Below are 21,635 nucleotides of genomic sequence, written 5' to 3' on the forward strand. Positions count from 1 at the left end.
ATGGCCATTCATCTTCTTTAGGCCAGGAATTGGCTCCTATAAACTCTGGTCCATCCACACTAAGCAGGAAGCAGAAAAGCAAGCAAGGAAAAATTGATCTCCACCCAAGGATGATTATTCGACTTTCTAACATGTGCACTCTGACTTATTATTACCTACATGCTCCTTTTTGCCTCAGTAGCCTCCTCTAGACTTAACTCCTCACCTGTCCAGACCTGGGGAATCCATCCATTCTTCATACGTAGCTGAATTTTAAGAACTTCTTCCTGGCCACTTGTGGCCAGGTCAGTGACAGTCCATTAGAAAAAAACTTCTGTGACACCCTTATGCCTAAAAAGAATTGGTGAAATCGTTTTCCATTACTTGTTTGAACAAACCAAAATAGCGGACTATTGCACAGTCTCATTGTCCTGAAGAGAATGCAATTCTCAAGCTCTTTGCTCACCCATGGGAAAGTATCAGATCATTGCAAATTGCAAATTGAGCCTTGCTGCTCTGTAAAGAAAGGGCATGGCTTTTCTCAAATGTTTGCTTTTCCACACTTGCACCTGCACATCACCACAATAGTACAGATTAATGGAGTTTAAATAGAGATGTGTCTAATTCAGAACACAGCAGCTTAAGGAAAGATCTCTGTTTTTAAAAGAGATTTCTGTAAATGATTTAGCAAAGTTGAGCATATATAATCTGTCCAAAGTGCTAGCACACTTGCTTCATGCAGCCAATTTTGTAAGCAAAGCTGTGGTTTTCTTGTTCCTTCTGTGAGCTGTGGCTGCCATTTCCTCACGGCCCAGCCCTCAGTGATGCACGAACTGGGGATGTATTTCTCATTTGTGCATAAAAGTGGTTTCCTTGAATTATGAGCCCCAAAGTTCCAAGACACTTACAGTCTGGGTGGCCACACAGGAATAAGTGTATAAAAGTCTGTTCTTAGCATGGCTCAAGGAGTGAACATATTCACTTGAAACAGCTTGTCTCTCTGGGAACACACTAACAGCCCTCCACCAGAGAGAGGCATATTTGTGGTTGTGATGTACTACAGCAATGGTACAAGGAGACACACACTAAGAGAAATTAGAACACCAAAGAGAAAAACAAGTCCAGCTTCTCATAGGAAAGGATCCTTTAGCTCCCTTTCCTCTTTACTCTCTACCAAAACATCTTAGCTCCTTGGAATTCAACAGCAATGCCAAAGGGAGGTTGTGTTCATGAATCCAGTGGTAAGCCCAACAGTAGCAGAAGTTATTAATAAAATCTACACTTTCAAAATGAATTATATATATATATACGTATATATATATACAGAATTATTTTGAGAAAAGGCCTCCTAATGTTTTATTAATTACACAAAATAGAAACTCCTTTAGAGGAGAAAGGTGCCATCCTTTTTGGAATTGGAGAAGGAAGGCTCTTGTTGGCCATGCAGGGTTGCTTGAGTGGTGTGTATGCATCAGGACCTGAGCCTGGTAGAGAGTGAGCTGGCGCAGCCCATAGCAAGCCTCAGTCTGCCCCAGAGACTGAGGATCGTTGTCACCAAATGTCTCACCTCTGTTCTACTGGAACAGGGGAGAAAAGAGGGGAATTTTGTCACCTGGAATAAATGCAAGTTCTTTACATTCAGGAGATCTATTTTCTTTTCTGAGTGGTCCTGAGGCCCCAGAAACTTGTTCTTCTAGAAGCCAAGAGATCTCTTAAATGATTATAACTATCTGCCTGGACATTGACTCAAATTGGAAGTACTCATCTTCCTCTGCTCCTTCTTTGCCTCTATGCACCTAGTAATAGAATTACTATTGATTATAAAGTACATATTTGCCTATTAAAATAAAACTGCCAAACTAAGCAACATCATGATAAGCCATTATGAATGCATGAATTTGATTCTGTTTGGTTGTATGTGCACTTGAACTAAAATTGTCTACAGATGTATTTCTGACTATAGAGTAGATACACCCCTTAAGAGCTGCCAGGAAATCTTTGAAAATAGAAATGTATCTTTAGAGTGCTAAGGGAGCTCATTATTTCTAAGAACCCTGAGGTGAATTATTTAGTAGAGAAACAATGTGTATTTATGGAGGGCTTAATGGGCAAAGGATATGAAAGAAATATAAGACACGATCTTTGCCCTCAATCAGATTTCAATTGAGTGAATCATTTCAAAAATTTAGATTTCCATGTATCGAATTTTCTTCAAATGAGGCCACCTGTACAGCATCCAAGAAGTCTGAGTTTCACCTTGTATCAGGGAAGCAGCCTGTGATAAGGCCCTGTGGTCAGATAATGCCACTTCCTCATAGCTGAGACAATCCTGAACTTCTTAGATATCTTGGGCCATCCAACCTGCAAAGGTGATTATATAAGATGGAGAAACCTCCAAGGCAAGTTGAGCAGTCTCTCCTCCTCCTTCCATTGCCTTCTCATGCCATACTGCCTTTGTTCACACATCACACGTACACAGACATCTGGAAACATGCACACACACACACACACACACACACACTCACACAGCTTCTGGTGTCTTGGGTCATACTTCTTGGTAACCTCAGCCCTTCCACAGTGAGATCTTATTAGAATGAGTTAAATATCACCAGCCTGTTCTCCAGGCCCTCAATGACTTCATCCTTCCTTCTTATCTCTCCCAATCAGAGAATAATCAGAGGCAAGATACAGAGGCCTCTCTGAGCCCCTCAAATCACACCATGTCAGTAGCCCTAGTCTATCTGTGCCTAGACTCTGCTCTGTCCTCAACAAAATGGGAACAAACTCATTGTGGCATAGCTATAGAGACTCCTCACTCTGTTGGTTCAGTTATACCTAAGAATGCACCCAGATGGCTGAAAGGACCCTGGTGGTCTCCTAAATCTGCTTCAAACAACAAAGATCTATTGGTGGTTTAATGGCAGCAAGTAAAGCCACAGAGCAGGTCATGCTCACTAGCCTGGGGACACAATGGCAATAAGGAGATGTTTCTCCTCAGAGGCCCCCTATGGTGTTCCATAGGTGTCCTACACAGGGGTGACTGACTAAACTGGCACTCCATAAACCTTTCTACCAGCATACCACTCTATGAATGGTTGCATGTTTCTAATGCAACATGTCTTCACTTTCTATGGCATTCATTTGGCCACCTCCTCCTTGACACACACCCTGTTATCTTGGTTTCTGTGTCACCATGCTCTCCTAGTTTTATCTCTGTGTCTATTAACAACAACAATGGTAATGAGAACTTACATTTATTGAGTGCTTTCCCCTGTATCAGACATGGTACTAAGTATATTCCATGTATTATTCCAGCCCTAAGCCCTGACTTCTCACTTCATCCTCCCTCTTCAATCTCTCCCATGGATTTAGAGACCATCTATAAACTAACCATTCCCAATTGCTATCTTCAGCCTAGAATTCTTTTTTGCATTCCAGACCTACTGTCTAACTGCTTAGTTGGAAACTCTTTTTGAATATTCTCGAGGCATTTTAAAGTGAATTGTTCATCTTTCCTCCCCCAGCAGCCTCTCCTCCAATGTTTCCTGGCTCAGTAAATGCGCTGTAATGACAGGGATATAGATGTCATTCTTGACCTTTCCCTTCCCTCATGTCCAATAATCAATCACAACCCTGTCAATACAGTCCCCACAATGTATACCAAACCAGCCACTTCCCTCCCTTTCCACTGCCACCTTTCTCACCTGAACCAATGTCATTGTCTCGTCATCAGCCTTCCTACTTTCATTCTTGCCTGTGGCCAACCTGTTCTCCACAAAGCAGTCAGGGTAAACTTTTCAAAATAAAATGATCTCTTCCCTACTCAAAGCCTTTGCTGTGACTTCACATGGCACTTAGGATAAAATCGAGAATTTTCCTATGGCCTCTGCCCACATCTCCAGCCCCACCTCTCACTGTCTACCTCTCCCTCACTCTACTTCAGCCACCATTACTCATTCCCCAAACACTCCAATGTGGTCCCCACCTCAGAGCTCCCCCACAAGCTTCTCTCTTTGCCTTCTTAATGTTGACTTCCTTCCCTAGACTATACCCTTTATGAGGGGAAGAACTGTGCCTACTAGCTCAGCACTCTATAGCAGAGCTTGCACAATGCCTGGACATATAGGCAGGTATTCAGCAAATATTTGCTTAATTAAAATATTCAAAAATATCTTTTGAAGGTCTATTATATGTCAGGTATGGTGATAGACATGTGGACTTCTCCAAGGCTAGCTCACAATGGGCACCTGACTTTCCCAAGAGCAAGCAAATGAGAAAGCAAAAGAGGACAAGCAAGACAGAAGCCATCTTTTTGTTGAGATAGATGACATCTCCAAAGTGTTGTTCTATTACTTTTGCCATATCTATTCATTAAAAGCAAGTCACTAGGTCTAGCCCACACACAAGCAGAGGGGATGCCACTATGGCATGAATACTAGGAAGCAGGGATGACTGGCGACCATCTTAGAGGCTACCTACCTCTAATGTGGCTACCATGTCCATAATATACAGAAATCTAGCTCTTCATTACTATACACTCCCCAATACTATGTACTTCATATATAGTATTCTAAGGCAGAAATTAAATAATTTGTTGTTTGCACAATTTCCAGTGGTTGATTATTTATGATATTTACAATTTCCCAGTAATTTTGCAATAAACATCCTTGAACACATACATTTTCACACTTACCCATTATTTCTAGAAGATCAATTTCTAGAAGTGAAATGGTTGGGCCAAAGAATCTGCACAATTTAATTATTCATTTACGTTGCTAAATCGCCTTCTAAAAAGGTTGTACCAATTTGTCTCTTGAAAATGTCTGACAATATTTTAAATACCAAATATTAAAATGTTTTAATATTCCACTTCACCACAGAAGAAATATAGGAACAGTGCCCACCCCCCATCCACCTTTTTTTTTTTTTTGAGATGGAGTCTCACTCCGTCTCCAGCCTGGAGTGCAGTGGCACAGTCTCAGCTCATTGCAACCTCTGCCTCCCAGGTTCAAGTAATTCTCCTGCCTCAGCCTCCCGAGTAGCTGTGACTACAGGTGTGCACCACCACACCCAACTAATTTTTGTATTTTTAGTAGAGGCGGGGTATCACCATGTTGGCCAGGATTGTCTCAATCTCCTGAGCTCATGATCCATCCACCTCAGCCTCCCAAAGTGCTAGGATTACAGGCATGAGCCACCACACCTGGCCACCACTTTTCTTCTTCATGGCCTCTTCCTCAGTGTTGCCTTCACTAACTCCTCAGTCAGGTATTTGATGATCTGAATATGTGACCTCTATATCTGCATATTTTACTTAATTCCTCTTTCTTGCACAGCTTTTCTTCTTCATCTGAGAGATGTTGGTGCAGAAAGTATTAGGTAGGATAGACTAGCTAATGCTGCAGTAACAAAAAGCTAGAAATCAAAGGCTTACATTTGAAAATTGATTTCTTGCTTATGCAGAGTCCAGTTTAGGTTTTGAAGGGCTCTCCAGAACAGCTATTCTTCCAGTGGTGATACAGGTGCTTCTATCAGGTGGTTCCACCATGTCAACATGTGGTCTCTTCAATTGGAGTATGGGAGGGAGAGCTGAAGGATTAGGTAACAGCTTTTAACTGTCTCAGCCAGGAAGTGACATATATCATTTCACTCAAAATGCATTGACCAGAACTATTCATGAAGCCCCACCCAGGGATTTTGGCGAACTTTCAATTTCTGATTGCATTTTAACTTTACTAAATATTGAATAATATCATTAAAATTTAATATTAATACATTTTAATAACTGATATTATATAGATATATATTATAATATGGACAGATAATAGACATATTATAATATAGACATAAAATAGACATGTAATATAATATATAGATACAATATGGTGATAAATATTTTGATAAATAATTTAATATTTATTAAATTATATCTCTGTCACAAAACACAATAGGTAAAAAAAATATACTTTTATGGCTAACAGGGGCTTCTCTCCATAGGCCCAGAGATTGTCAGCAAATCTGTAGCCATGCGTTGACTTTGGTCTTCTTGGTAAAGTCATATAAAAATACAAAAGTGAGACTGTACATCTCTGGCCTTGCCTTGCTTCGTACAGCCAGACATGTGCCACTTTGCTCCACATGTTGAAACAGCCATTGCCAGATGATGTATTTTTGCAGTGGACACGACTTGGCACAGGACTTTTCCACCTCTCCTGTTTCCAATCACGCATTGCCTGGGCATGTCAGGGTCAGGCTTAAAGACTTGCTAGAACTGGATTCAAGATTTATGAGAACGAGATGTAACCAGGCCTCTCCCAGAGGTTTGGGAAGAACAGCTGGAGTCAGGCCCTTTGCATCATGACAAGAACTATTAAAAACTAAAGCAGTGTGTGTGTGTTTTTTTAAAAGATGAGTGTAGAAAAGCAGAAAGTAATCCAAAGGAGTATCAAAGGCACCCTCACAAGGGATACCTTTAAAGCAAAAGATCCTAAGGGCTCTGACGCTCTACCTCACTCACATTTCAAACTTGTAAACAAGAAGCAAAAATCATTAGGTTTGAGCTGTGGATTTTCTCTCTTGACCCACTCCTGAATGGAGTTGAATCATCCCCACTCCAAGCACTGAGGGGCTGCTGTGTTCTCCAGGCCCCACCCTGTGCTGATGTAATGCACCACGGCTGTGTTTTTCTGATGAGTGTGCTAGGGAGGGTCCTTGCCAGGAGGAGGGAAGCTGTTGCCTAGCACTTCTGGAATAGCAGGGAGAGAGGGGAGGCCTAAGAGCACAGATGGCTGTTGTGGAAGGGGCTGATGGCTCACGCTGAGTATTGGAAAGTCTACCTTGTCCCTCCTCCTCTTACGCTACCACAACCACCCCCCGGTCCCACCCACCTCCTTCAAGACCCTTCATTCCTGAGAGCTCATCACTCATCACCAGGGAGCTCTGGTTTCTTTAAAGTGGTTCCTGCAGCCACATCCCCCTTCCTATGCAGCATTAGACAATGATGCCTGCCAGCCTAAGTGTGCCTGCCAGCTCCGCATGCCCAGGTTCACAGCCCAAGAAGAAGCACTCCCAGGCCCTGAAACACAGATGCCAGGATCTTCTTCCAACCTCCTCGAAGGGACAGGCTTTTTTAACTGTTTGATTTTATTTTAATGTTGAATTTGTGTTTGTGAACATGTCAGAAACACCAGGGCAGAGAGCATGTTTTAAACAAAATAAAAAACGTAAACATTCCATTTATTCAATCCACCCCTACCCCCACCACAAACACACACACATGAATTCCCTTCGCTCCTGATTCACCTCTCGAATGCCTTTACTTTTCCTGTTGTTTGCTATCTGAGAATCATTTTAAAGAATTAACTCTACAGTTTCTTTTTAAAAAATATGAGAGTGGGCCAGGTGCAGTGGCTCACGCCTGTAATCTCAGCACTTTGGGAGGCCAAGGTGAATGGATCCCTTGAGCCCATGAGTTCAAGACCAGCCTAAGTAACATGGCAAAACCCTGTCTCTAGAAAAAAAAAAGTTTTTAATTAGCCAAGTGTGGTGGTGTGGCACCTGCAGTCCTAGCCACATGGGAGATTAAAGTGGGAGAATCACCTGAGCCCTAGAAGTTGAGGCTGCAGTGAGCAGAGATAGTGCCACTGCACTCCAGCCTGGGTGACAGAGAGCCTCTCTCAAAGAAATAAAAATAAATGAATAAATAATAAAATAAAATAAAAATATAAGAGTTATATAGAAAACCTTTTTGCATGCAATTTCTTAAACTCTCCAGAGCACATCATATAAATTGTAACAAACTTATTATATTAAAGCAATTGTCTTTCACATGAAAGCAACTTTAGTGAAAAATCTTTACTAAAGATGATCTATTCCTAATGGATCAATGGAAGCCACACAGGATCCTTAAATTTAAGGAAAATTGTTAAGTAAATCTATATTGCTGCAAACTGTTTCTTTTTCCTACATGGAATTTAAATGTATCCTGATCTATTCAAAGATTTCAAATTGCTCTCTGTTTGGTAATTAATTTTTTTTTCTATTCCCCTTGGAAAAGGGAACAAAAGACGGGAAAGCAGCTTTTTACTTTGAAGGAATATAGAAGCTGTGTGTATTTATTGTGCAAAACAGAAAAAACAATGGCCCTCTTTCATCATGAGTGGAGAAGATGTTAAGTATCAAGAAGAACATGCAATTAAAATTTTAAAAGAATACAGTTCATCTAAAGCCATCTTTTAAGCAGAAGAATTTGGTCCCAAAAATGTTAAATCTGACAAGCATCCTGAAAAATCCTCTATTATCATTAATCATAGTTTTGAAAACATTCTAACCTTCCTGGCTCCTAAAATAAAAAATTTTCCTTATTACTAAACAGATGAAGGGAAAAAATAAACCTACTTGAATTTATTAGCCTGAGATCAAAGAAAATTTAGAAATTAATCCTAGTTTGCCTTTGGGGGCACCTGAATGTGTGTCCTCCAACCTTCAAGGCTCTGCCTCTGGCTGCTCCCCCAGAATACAAGGTGCAGTGTGAGACTCTGGGGTCTGGTAAGCCTTAATGTTTGGATGTTGCCATATGGCCTAGCTTATGGCATTGGCAGAAATCTGGAAGGTGGAAAGTGAAGTTCTCCTAAAAGAGGATTGTGGAGAAGACAGCAGTGCCACTCAAGGTGAGATACTCCTGCTCTAGGATGAGCAACTGCTGAGCTGACAGCCAATAAAGGGGGCACTTGGCCACCCCAACTCTCTGCTTCCTATTCCATTCCCTATCACTTCACCTCTCTGATTTTCTTTCTCTCAGACTTTACTCTCCTGTGCCATTTTTTCCCTTTTCTTATTTTCTCTTCCTCCTTTTGTTTCTTATGCCTGCAAGTGGAGGTCATTGACAAGACTTATCCCACAGGTGACCCCCAAATATGGAAACAGTCATCCCTAAAGTAATGGAGTTTTTCATGGAGCTAAGTATCCTCACCAATCAAACATTTACTTTGGGTATACTATATACCATGCTAGGTAGTTGGTATAGAAAGATGATCTGGGCTTTAAAGCACCTATGTTCAGATGGAGACACAGACATCCATGGTCACTGATGATTTCAGTTCTAATGAGTCAGGGATGATCTATCAGTCAGGGTTTGGTCAGGAACCAGTGCACTCTATGCACTTTGAATATCAAATAAATAGATTTTACATAAAGTTAGGGGACCACATGCCTGTTGGGAGAGCAGACATCAGGAAAGATGCTATGGAAGGTCAAGAGGTTGACCATGAAGATTTCACCCTGAGCACCATAGTGTGGGTGCTTTCGCTGGAACTTTCCAGGAAGGCCACAAAGAGGGAGCCTGCAGAGAAGTCTGTGAAGCCCAGAAGCCATAAAGTGAGAGCTCACATCTAGAAGACTGCCATGTCTGACCCCACACCTCCCTGAGAACAGTGACCTCTACTTCACTTCTGCTCTCAATGTCACATGGATTTCTCTCATTGGCAAAACTAAATCTAGAGCTATACAAGGGAACTGGTTCTAGGAAATATATTTCCCAGCCTTAGACAGGAGGACGGGAGGGAGAGACACAATTGAGTACAGAAAACCCACCATAGAAAGGAAAATGGTGCTATGCAACATGGACAAAGGCCATCTAGCCCAGATAAGAGTCTAAGAAGGAGGAGGCTGAAAGCCTTCCTAGAGGAGACTATCTCTTAAAATCGCAAAGGATTAGTCAGAGTTAGCAAAGCTGAGAGAGGAAAAGAGGCCATACCAGGCAGAAGGCACAGGATGAGCAAAGCCTTGGAGGGGGGGATATAGCAGGAATGTACCAGGAGTGCATGGATGCTAATGGTAATGATTTTCTCTTCCGACTTTGTTTTTGTTTTTAATCAAAGAACTTTATTAATTGTGCTCATCAAGAGCCTCCAAGTATATGTCAAGTGAACCTGCATAGGACTCAGCAGTGGCAATAAAGGACAATGGTTAAGAATGTGGGCTCTAGAATCCAACTGGAAGCACAGCTCCATCACTTTGTAGGTGTGTGACTTCAGGCAAGTTACCTGACTTCTCTGAGCCTCTTTCTTTTTGCAAAATGCCAATAATCATAGTACCTCCTTTCGCAATTATTGTGAGCAACAATTGAGCTATTCCGCAAAAGTGCAAAAAATATTAGCCTTTATTATCCCTCTCCTTTTGATACTATGAGAAGGTCTTTCTTATATATCAAATGCATAATAAAAATCATAAAAAATAAAACTCTAAAGAGGATAAAGAGATGATATGTAATTTTTGAAGGGGCAAATAAGTCAGAGAAGAAATGCTGCTACAGGCAATGCGGGCTTTTACACAAAGGAATAGAGGATGGATTTAAGAACAAGAAGACAGAGACAAACACTTAAGGGCCTGTTAGAAGAACCCACATGGAAGATGATGAAGGCTGACTTTAGACATGATGATAGGATGAGCCTGGAGAAGAGAGATTTTGGAACAATTTTAGGAGGTAAAATTGGCAGGATTTGTGATGAAGTGATGAAGATTTTCTTAGCAAGAGAAAGGGAGAGAGAAGTTGTGGATTGCTCCCAGTTACTCTGTGGCTGACAGAAGTGATGGTACCACCCACTTTTTTGTGCTGACAACGGAATCATTAGCAGAGAAGACAATGAGCTCCACTTTAGCCAATCAATGAAGCTACATTTTTTTTATCTTCTTCATTGAGCATGTGTTCCCTTTCCTTCTCCCTTTTTCCTCTTTTCTGTTCCACTTAGCCTCTCTCTCCTTTTATTCCAATGTTAGTGACTTACAAAAACCCAGAATATACCTTGAAATGCTCTGGACTGTGGATAATGTTAAGGCATATTTTATAAAACTAATGGCTGTTCTCAACCTGTAAACTTGGCCTTAGCAGTGCTCAGTAGATCCAAGTTCCAGTCCTAATTCTTCCATGAACAAACTGTATAATCTTAAGCAAGTCACTTAAAACCTCTAGGTCTCCATTTTTTCTTCTGAAAAATGAGGGGTGTGAATTAGACATATTTAGGGCTTCTTCCAACACAGAGATATTGGTTCCACAAAATCAATGAGTTTTCTAAACCCACACCTTGATAGCCTTTAACTAATTCATGCAGCATTGTAATGGTTAATTTTCCATTGACTAAAATCAGTCCTCATTTAATGCTAACTAGCAGGCTACATCATAATGCCTTGGAGTTTAAGATATATAGATAGTGTTACAGACTGAATTCAACTGTGCACCCCTAAAATTCGTATGTTGAAGCCCTAACCATCAATGTGACTGTATTTGGAGACAGAGCCTTGAAAGAGGTAATTAAGATTAAATGAGGTCATAAGAGTGTGGCCTTAATCCAATAGGATTGCTGTACCTATAAGAAGAGGAAGAGACACCAGGGGTGAGCATGCACAGAGGAAAAGTCACGTGAGGCCAAGGAGAGAGGCCTCAGGAAAAACCAAACCTGGTGGCACCTTAACCTTGGACTTGCAGCCTCCAGAACTGTGAGTAAATAAATATTTGTTTACACCAGCTAGTCTGTGGTATTTTGTTATGGCAGCCCTAGCATATAGATGATAGATAGATAGATAGATAGATAGATAGATAGATAGATAGATAGATACATACATACATACATACATACATACATATATACATACATACATATATATATACATACCTAATGTTACTTCATAGGAGAGAAAAAGAATAAAATCAAGCTCTTCACATTCTATGCTCTGTTTTATTATGAGCAAGTCACTTTCTTTTCTGCCTCAATGTCCTCAATTTTAAAATAGAAAAAAAAAATCCTCTACATCCCAAAAGTAGGGAGAGAAGATGAATAATAAAATTAAAGGTTGAGAGGATGAAGAAAAGCATTGTAAATGAGATCTGGTTTGTTCTTGGGTTAAAACACTCCAAAAAAATATTTATAATTATCATATTTTCTTTTTTGAGTGAGTTTTTTTTCACCAGGTGAGTGAGTGGGGATCTCGGTCAGGAGGTCCCCCGGGTTCATTCCCGCGTAGCTGGGACTACAGGCGCCTGCCACCTCGCCCAGCTAATTTTTTGTATTTTTAGTAGAGACGGGGTTTCACCGTGTTAGCCAGGATGGTCTCGATCTCCTGACCTTGTGAACCGCCCGCCTCGGCCTCCCAAAGTGCTGGGATTACAGGTGTGAGCCACCGCGCCCGGCAATTATCATATTTTCTATTGAAACTTCTAAGAACGCTTGGTTAATTCTATACCAACATTTTGCCTCAGCTTCCTTCTCCCAAATGATAGAATAATATGAAAGTGCTTTAAAAAATATAAGATTTTCCCCATTAAAATGGAATTTTAAAAATATTTAGTCTTTCCTTAGGCAGGCTTGATGCAAAGCACTAAAATACATTCAAAATCCACTAGATCTAGGTTCACACTCCAAATCTGACACTTGGCAGATGAGAGATGAAAACATGTGACACAAACCTCTGAACCTCAGTTTCCTCATACGTCATACAGAAATCATAATATCCACTTCATAGAGTTGCTAGGACAATTAACTGCAATCTGTATATTGAAGTCCTTAGCAGTGGTAGCAGTGGACCTGACATATAACACGTATTCAACAAATATTTGTTCTCCTGCCCCTTCTCCTCTCCATTTGTCCACCACACAGCATGATTTTATCACTCCCCTCCTTAAAATTCAGCAGTGGCTTTCCATTACCTTAGAGGTGAAGTTTGAATTTTCTAGCATGGTATTCCCTGCCCAACTCCTATCACACTCAACAAAGCAACCTGTTCTCCTGGCTCATGCAACTACTGGTGGTTTCCTGAGGAAACAGCAGACTTTGGAAGGAGCTATGCTTTTTGCCAAGAACTTTCTTCCCTTGTCTACCTGGTCTACCTGGTCAACTACTACTGCTCCTAAAAGTCTCACTTCAAATGTACCATCTGACCTTCTTAGTTAAATTAGGTGTCCCTCCCATCTGTCTTGTGGATGCACGTATGCTGTTTTAATCACTGATGTTCTTGAATGTCCAACACATCAGACTGGGAATTTATCAACTGTAGCTTTGGTTGGCTTCTCTCTGAATTCCTAGTACCTAGCACATGGTAGGGACCTAATATGTATAAAAAGGGAAGAAATGTAAGAATGGTAGGAAAAGGAAAAGAAGGGAAATAAAAGAAGGATGAAGGAAAGATAACAAGAGGAAGAAAAGAGAGGGATGAGAGGAAAATGAAAATATTTTGACACTCTAAAAATCCATCACTTCAAAGACTATTTCAAGGAAACATTTTCCTTTACCCAAATGAGGCTGATCTGCCTAAATCTCTTCTATATCAGAAACGCTGTGAAGTTAAGCACTGATGACCTACTAAAACTACAATTTGATGAAAAAGAAAGATTTGAACCAATTTAAGTAACTTTAAAAAATACTTTTGCATTGACAATAAAAAAAGTAAGAGTATAGGCCAAAAATGCAGTCATAGGTATTAGATTACATGTTAGGGAAAATGCCCTGAAGATGGAAATTCTAAAGGTCGAGAAAAGCATCACTATGGGAACTGTTCAAGTCTCTTTATATAGAGAATGTATAGAAAAGCAAAAGATGGAAGGAAGGGAGGAAAGAAAGAAGGGAGGGAAGGAAGGACTGAAGGAAGGAAGGAAGGAAGGAAGGAAGGAAGGAAGGAAGGAAGGAAGGAAGGAAGGAAGGAAGGAAGGAAGGAAGGAAGGAAGGAAGGAAGACACAGATGCATAAAATATATAGAGATAAGATAATTCTGGAGATTATTGGAACGAAGACCTGCCCCTGTGTTTTGTTTTTCAGGCAAAATTATTTCTTTGATGATCTTTTTCCCTATGATCAAATAATTATAAATTATATCATGAACTATGATGATGATTATTAATTAATCCTTTCAAACAAATTTCAAAAATAGAAAACCTTTATACCTCATTCACTGAATGCCCTAGTTTTTTTCAACTCAATACCTAATGAAGTTTGAAGTCATGATACTTCACATTCAGCAACTGTAGAGCATTTCAAAGAATAAGTTCTCCAAAATAAAAGCTGGGACATTAGCGAATCACAACACAAACAATCCTGTTGCAATTTTAGGTTTTCTCTGTGCCTCCATCTCTGGCCATGTCTTTTGAGTAAACCAAATGAAGTGCTTCAGTTACAGGGGGTAAGAGCTGCAAGTTCTTAATAAAACATTACTCAAAGAGAAACAATAAGAAGAATAAAAGGATAAGCAGGACTTCCTTATGCCAGGGACTCATAATATATTTTATGGTGAAAATCTTCCAATGTTCTTGGAAAGGATACTCCCCTCTGATGTCCCAGTCAGCCAACCTCTCAGTGCTTTCTAGCATCTGACCTTGCCTCAGGCAAAAGTTTCCTGGTACAATTCTCTTGCCCAGCCTTAGAGAGCTCTGCAGAGCCTGGCATTCAGAAATGCCAGAAGCAAGCCTAAGCTTTCCAATCATCGCATCTTTAACTTTAAAGGACATGGAATTACTGCAAAGTTACCAAGAAGCATAATTTCTAAGCAAACTGCTTATAGTGGGGGAGGAAAATCTCAATACACCCTTTTGAAACAATTATTTGCAGCATATTCAGAATTTCTGCTGGTTCTCTCATTATGAAGGTTTTGCCCATTTACATGTGAACTATAAACAGACTGACAGAAGGAATTCTTTTGTATAAACAATTTCAGATACACTACTCCTCCATGGCTGTGTCAGTTGTTTACAGTATCAAAAAGCCACAGATATGCCTAACGGTAAAGAAAGCCTGTATTTCTGCCAAACGTTTGCACAACATTCATTTACAGTTTGTACCCGGTGCTCAAAGTGTTACTGATGAAACACAGTTTCTCAAGTGCATTTGTGAGCATTGTGTCAACGAGACTCCCCCAGGAATTTTCTCAGAGCACCCCACTTTCAAAGTAGTTCATATATTTGTGAAGAGGTCACAGAGATAGCAACATCAATGTAGAAGCAAGTTGGGGAATGAGTTGACCTAGGAGAAATCCAATTGTGTAAAAGCAGTGAGTGTTCCATTACACCTTCTCACAGGTTCATTCGCTTGGGCTTAGTACACTTTCTCCAAGGCAAAGGATTCATTTCTCTTCTTTCCTGTGACCCAAACTCAGGAGTCTTGAGAAGCTTATTGCAGACATTTCCATCCATTTTAGAGTTCTCTCCCTCATTCTTTTCAGCCATGTAAGTACTTAATTCATAATTCCTCATAAAAGTGATCCTCTTTCTTGGCTATCTGAGTTTTGGGAATCTTCTTTTCATTTTTCTTTTTGTAATGTCCTACCCTCCCACCCTAAAGTTTAGCTTTTCTGCAGAAATGTTTGGTTTTATAAGCTATGCCTATTGCTCTCTGAATCAGTATAACTGAGACAGTCTACCTTGATATATCCATGTTAGGTATAAAATCTGTTTGTTACAGCTTTATTGAATTACAATTCACATGCAATACAATTCATATATTTAAATGTACAATTCAATGTTTTTAGTAGATATATTCACCACAATCAATTTTATTTATTTATTTATTTATTTATTTGAGACAGGGTCTTGCTCTGTCACCAGGCTGGGGTGCAGTGGCATGATCATGACTGACTGCAGCCTCTACCTTCTGGGCTCAAAAGATCCTCCACCTCAGCCTCCTGAGTAGCTGAGACCACAGTTATGTGCCAACATGCCTAGCTAATTTTTTAATTTTTTGCAGAGATAGGATCTCACTGTGTTGTCCAAGATGGTCTCAAACTCCTGGCCTTAAGCAATCCTCTTGCCTCAGCCTCCCAAAATACTGGAATTAACAGGCGTGAGCCACTATACTGAGCCCATAATCAATTTTAGAACATTTTCATTATCCCTTAATGAGACCTTGCCTCCATTAGCAGTCACTTCTTCTTCTGCCCTCTCCCACCCCCAACCAGCCCAGCCCCAGGCAACCACCATTCATCTACTTTCTGTCACTGTAGATTTCCCTGCCCTGGACATTCATATAAATGGAATCATATAGTATGTGGTCTTTTGTGAGTTGCCTCTTTCACTTAACATATTTCCAAGGTTCACCCATGTTATGACAAGTGTCATAATTTCCTTTCTGTTTATTGACAAATAATATGTCATTGTATATATATGACATCGTGTTTATCCATTCATCAGTTGATAGACATTTGGGTTGTTCAGACTTTTGGCTATTATAAATAACACTGCTATGAACACATGTGTGCCAGTGTTTGTGTGGATATATGTTTTCATTTATCTTGGGTGCATTGATAAGAGTGTAATTGCTGGATCCTATAGTAGCTCCATGATTACTCTTTTGAAGTACTGCCAAACGGGTTCCCAAAGTGGATGCACCAATACACATTCCCACCCGCAATACATGAGGGGTTCCAATGTCTCTACATTCTTACCAACACATGGTATTATTTGTGTTTTTTGTACAACCATCCTAGTAAGTGTAAAACGATATCTCATTGTGGTTTTGGTTTGCGTTTTCCTAATGGCTAATGATTTTGAGCATCTTTTTATATATTTATTGGCCATTCATATATCATTCTTGGAGAAATAGCTGTCACATTTTTGCCCATTTTTAAATTGATTTATCTTTTCATCACTATTATGTTCTTTCACTTAATATAATGTTTTCAAGGTTCACCTATGTTATACATGTGTCAGAATTTCCTTCCCTTTGTAATATAAGTTTTCACATTATGAATTCTTGTATTAGTTCTTATATTAGAACTGAGTTGTATTCTAATTGAGTTCTTATATTAAAAAGAATCGAGTTGTAAGAGTTGTCTTTTCACTTTCTTGATAGTGTCATTTATAGCACAAAAGTTTTAATTTTGATGAAGTCAAAGACTGTATCTACTTAATCCAACCAAGATCATGAAAATTTACTCCAATATTTTTATCTAAGAGTTTTATAGGTTTAGTGCTTACATCTAAATTTATGATTCACTTTAGTTAATTTTTGTATATGATGGGATCCAACTTCATTCTTTTGCATGTGGATATCAAGTTGCCCCAACACTATTTGTTGAAAAGATGATTCTTTATCCTGTTGAATAGTTTTGGCACCCTAGTCAAAAATCATAAATGTAAGGGTTTAGTTCTAGATTCTCAATTCTATTCCATTGATCTGGATGTCTATTTTTATGCCAATACCACACTGCCTTGATTACTGTAGCTTTCCAGGAGGTAAAGCAATAAGAATGGGTTCTCTAACTTTCTTTTAGCTATCCTAGGTCTCTTGCATTTCTATATAAATTTTAGGATCAGCTTGTCAATTTCTGAAAAAAAAAGCTAGCCAGAATTTTGATAGGCATTAATTTCATCTGTACTTCAATATGGGGAATATTGCTATTGTCAGGGCTCAGAACATGATACTCCAAAGTATGTGCCTTGGTATGCCAAGTGCTTTGAACTGAAAAATATTGGAAGAGCCTCAGAAGTAAAATGTCTGTGACCTTCTCTCATCCTTCTGTCTCTTGCCCCTCTTTCTTCCCTGAAGCCACTCACAGAAACCAGAATTTCTCTTCCCCAAGGCAAGTCACAGAAAATAGAACTCTCCTCCAAAGCAAGCCATAAAACCTAGAAAGGTCATTCTTTCCCTTCTCCCTTGAAGACCCTCATTTCACAGGAATCCTGTCCCATACCCAGGAGTATGGAATACTACACAGAGCAACCATGAGGGATTTGAACAGACAGGTCTTGCTGAGTTTCCCCTCAGTCTATTGCCATTAGATACGCTCTTCTGTCCAATCACATTTCTACATTGCTGTCCATTCATTCATTATCAAACCTAAGCATAAAAGTAGTTTTCCCTGTGTCTTTGACTCTTCATATCTGAAGCCTCCTGTGTCATGTAAAATTTTTAGTAAGTAAATTAGTTATGCTTTTCTCTTTTTAATCCATCTTTTGTTATATAAATGTTGGCTGTGACCCTTCTGAACTGTCCTTACACAATATTAATATTAAATATTTCAATCCATAAACATAAGATGTCTTTCCATTTATTTAGATATTTGATTTCTTTCAACAATGTTTTGTAGTTACTAGAATACAAGTTTTGCACTTCTTTTATTAAATTTCTACCTAAGTATTTATTCTTTTTGCTGATACTATAAGTGAAATTTTTTTTCTAATATCATTTTCAGAATGTTTATTGCTAGTATACTGAAATATAATTGATTTTTAAATAGTAATCTTGTACCTTGCAGCCTTGTTGAGTTTTTTTTATTAGTTTCATTAGATTGTTCTTTTTAATTCCTTAGGATGCTCTTTACATAAGAACATGTTCTCTGCAAATAAAGATCATCTTACTTCTCCCTTTTCAATTTAAATGCCTTTTATGTATTTTCTTTTTAAATCATCTTTGCTAGATCTTCCAGTACTATTAAATAGAAATGACAAGAGCAGATATCCTTGTCACATTCCTGATATTAGGGGTGAAAGCATGCAACCTTTCACCATTAAGTATGATGTTAACTGTGGGCTTTTTGTAGATGCCCTTTACCAGGTTTAGGAATTTCCCTTCTATTCCTAGTTTGCTAAGTGTTTTATCATGAATAGGTGTTGGGTATATACTTATTCTTTAAGCTTCATTGGCGTTTCTATGAAAAAGTTAAAAACAAACATTTATATTTCAGTATAAAGCCATGACATAGCAACTATTTTCAAGCCTACACATCTTATAGGTCTTTTTTTTTTTCTGATTTCCAAGATTTTTTTCATGATAATGTATGAATTTTCACAATGATGTATGTATGGTAAAAACCATACCACTGTAGCATCTTAACATCTAAGAATTTATATTACAAAACCTTCAACAAAGTGGATGCCTCATCAAAATTCAAAGGGGAAAATAAAAATAATGAACCCCCTACACACACAAGAAAAGTTTATATGATCAAGAATCCAAAAGGTAAGATTCATTTGGGGGAAATAGAAGCTAAATTATATGTGAGATGGAAGCACTTAGAATTATTATAGATTTAGAGTTGCACTGTACAAAATGGTAGCCACTAGCCACATTTGAACCCTTAAAATGCGGCTAGTGCAACTCAGGAACTAAATTTTAACTTAATTTCACTTCAGTTAGTTAAAATTTAAATTTAAAAACAAACACTCCAATTTACTGGAGAACTTTTAAATATGTTCTGAACAACTTGGCATGTAAATCCACTTCAGCATTAAAGTTTATGAAATCCAAATACAGATCAAGTACTGTATTTCTGATTAATATACAGTGTCTGAACTGAGATGTACTGTAAGTATAAAACACACCAGATTTTCAAGGTTTCATAGAAAAAAAGAATTTAACTACACCATTAATAATGTTTAATATTGATTACATGTTGAACTGAAAATTTGGATATATTAAATATTATTAGCATTACTTTACGTGTGTCTTTTTACTTTTTTAATGTGGCTACTAGAAAACTTGAAAGAACATGTGTCACTCACATTTAATTTCTATTGAACAGTGCTAATTTAGAGGGTAGTACATTTCCAGGCACAGGTGAAAGTTTATAAATAATTAAATAAGAATTCTCTCCATGGCAATCTCATAGCCAAAGTAAACTTACATAGTGCTTTTGAAACGCTCTGGCAAAAGTAGCCCATATTAAGAAAGAGAGGTAATACTGGCTTCCTTATCCAGTCTAGGGTGAAACCACACTCAGTAGAGTCCATTCAGGCCTTGAGGACCTCACAGTGAGAGAGATGCACTGTGTGTAGAGTTCAGAGCAAGTCAAAAGGAATTACTGAATGGCCAGAAGGTTGACTTATGAGGAGAGGAAAAATAAAAGAGTGAAATTCAAGGAAAGACTAAAGACGGTATAATTGTCTACAAAAGGCAGAGGGGAATTAGTTGGCATAATAAAAGGGGTTGTAACTAGAAGTAATGGGATAAAGGTAAGAAAGGAAAATTTACGCTTGAGACACTTCAAGTTGAGCAACAACTAGAAAGGGCACAGAGTGTGGGGAGGCTGATCCAGGTTTGACCGAGGAATGGAGGACTTGACCTAGGGGGTGGTCTTTCCAGCTCTGGTTTCTAAAATCCTTTCCCGGTGGTGTATTAACCTGATGGGGGTGGGTGTAGCAGGCAATGGAGGGGTGGGGAGAACAAATTGGAGGGCAATTTCAGTCCCCATCTTACTGACATAGTGATTGACTCCCGGCTCCTCTGTCTTCCTTGAGCATTATTTTGGTTCTTTTTTATTCTGAGTTGGTGTGTGCCCCACCTTGGGAACCTCTATGGCAGCCATTTGATACTCATGTATTTCTATACAAAAACTTCACCATGAACAGTGTGTCACAAGGCACATCTGCTAAATGACTGGGAGGGCTTGGGGGAGTGCCACAGGTACCTGCTTGCTACTGCGTTCCTTTCCCACTGCTTTCCTTGTGAAACAGAAGTAGAAAGAGCCAAACTCAGCCCTGAAGATTGAAAACAGATTGACATTCACACGCATGCACCAAACCCATTTCTTTCTCAACAGGCTTCCACATACAGGGCAGTCTCCTCACGATTACTAAAATCATTCTCATCTACAAAGACAAGACATCTCCTCACAATTGCTACATAGGAGACATTATTTGCAAAGACAAGATAGATCACCAAGGTAAAACTATGTTATAAACAAAGACCATCAATCTGCAAACATCACTGTGGCAACCTTTGTGATAATCTCACCTATGCTCCCATAAAAAGTTACAAAAACAAATGTTTCCAAAATTAATAGAAGGGAAATAAACATTTCACTTGCATTAATTCAAGTGCACTGTATTAGAAAGAAACTTTTCATTACCAAGAGTATATGTAGGGTGGGAGGAGGATACCACATCCCTTTTTTTCTCACTTCATATAATTTCCTTAAAATCAAGAATAGAAGGTGATGATACTTCACTCCTCTTGTACACACATCTCTAGCAGTTTCCCTTTGGTTCCGGTTTGTTGTAGTTGTTGTTGTTGTTTTGTCCCTTGACCAACCCAAGTACTTAACTTCTGGTGTGAAAATTTCTTAAATGTAAAATGTCAGTAGGTTTGCTCTCATTGTCAAAAATTGTCACACATGTTGGACTCTATTTATAGTACTTTTATTAAGATCATGGGTTTGAGAATCAAAGTGCCAGGGTTCAAATTCTGGATCTCCCACTTAAGAAGCATATGACTTTGGGCAAATTACTTTCTCCTATGAGCTGCTCCCATATTATTAAACTGGGTGTGGTATTTTAGAAGAAATTTTTTCTCATTTCTTGGAGAAGTACATGAGCTAAAATACATAAAACTCTTTGTATAGTACCTGGCACATATTCTTTGTTGTTATTGTAGCTATTGCTGTTGTCATTGTTATGATAAATACCACAGTTACCATTGACATAGCACCAGATAGCTACTGGGGAAATACAGTCATTAAAACAATTGGGAGCAGAAATTCAAAAAGATTCAGTTCTCCATAGGAGAGTAACAGGTTGCCTTACCTGCCAAACACATATTAGAGCACATACTCCATTCTTTATTCAGCAGAATGACTCTTGAACCTTACAATCAAATGGCTTGGATGAATGTATCTGAAACAGCCATTGGATAATTCTGCTAAGGCTAAACTGGAATAAATTATTAGCATGGCCCTGGAACTGT

General features: G+C 39.0%; 1 long non-coding RNA gene across 1 annotated transcript; it reads right to left on the bottom strand.

Moving 5' to 3' along the window:
* Positions 1–204: 204 nt before the first annotated feature.
* LOC131381416 (uncharacterized) lies at positions 205–20,493 on the bottom strand. Its single transcript, XR_009210175.1, has 3 exons — positions 20,362–20,493; positions 5,414–5,568; positions 205–330 (listed from the first exon to the last, which is right to left on the bottom strand). It is a non-coding gene; the product is annotated as an uncharacterized LOC131381416 (long non-coding RNA).
* Between the last annotated feature and the right edge of the window lie 1,142 nt (positions 20,494–21,635).

Source organism: Hylobates moloch, unplaced genomic scaffold (genome assembly GCF_009828535.3).
Source record: "Hylobates moloch isolate HMO894 unplaced genomic scaffold, HMol_V3 SCAFFOLD_16, whole genome shotgun sequence".
NCBI classification, from domain to species: domain Eukaryota; kingdom Metazoa; phylum Chordata; class Mammalia; order Primates; family Hylobatidae; genus Hylobates; species Hylobates moloch.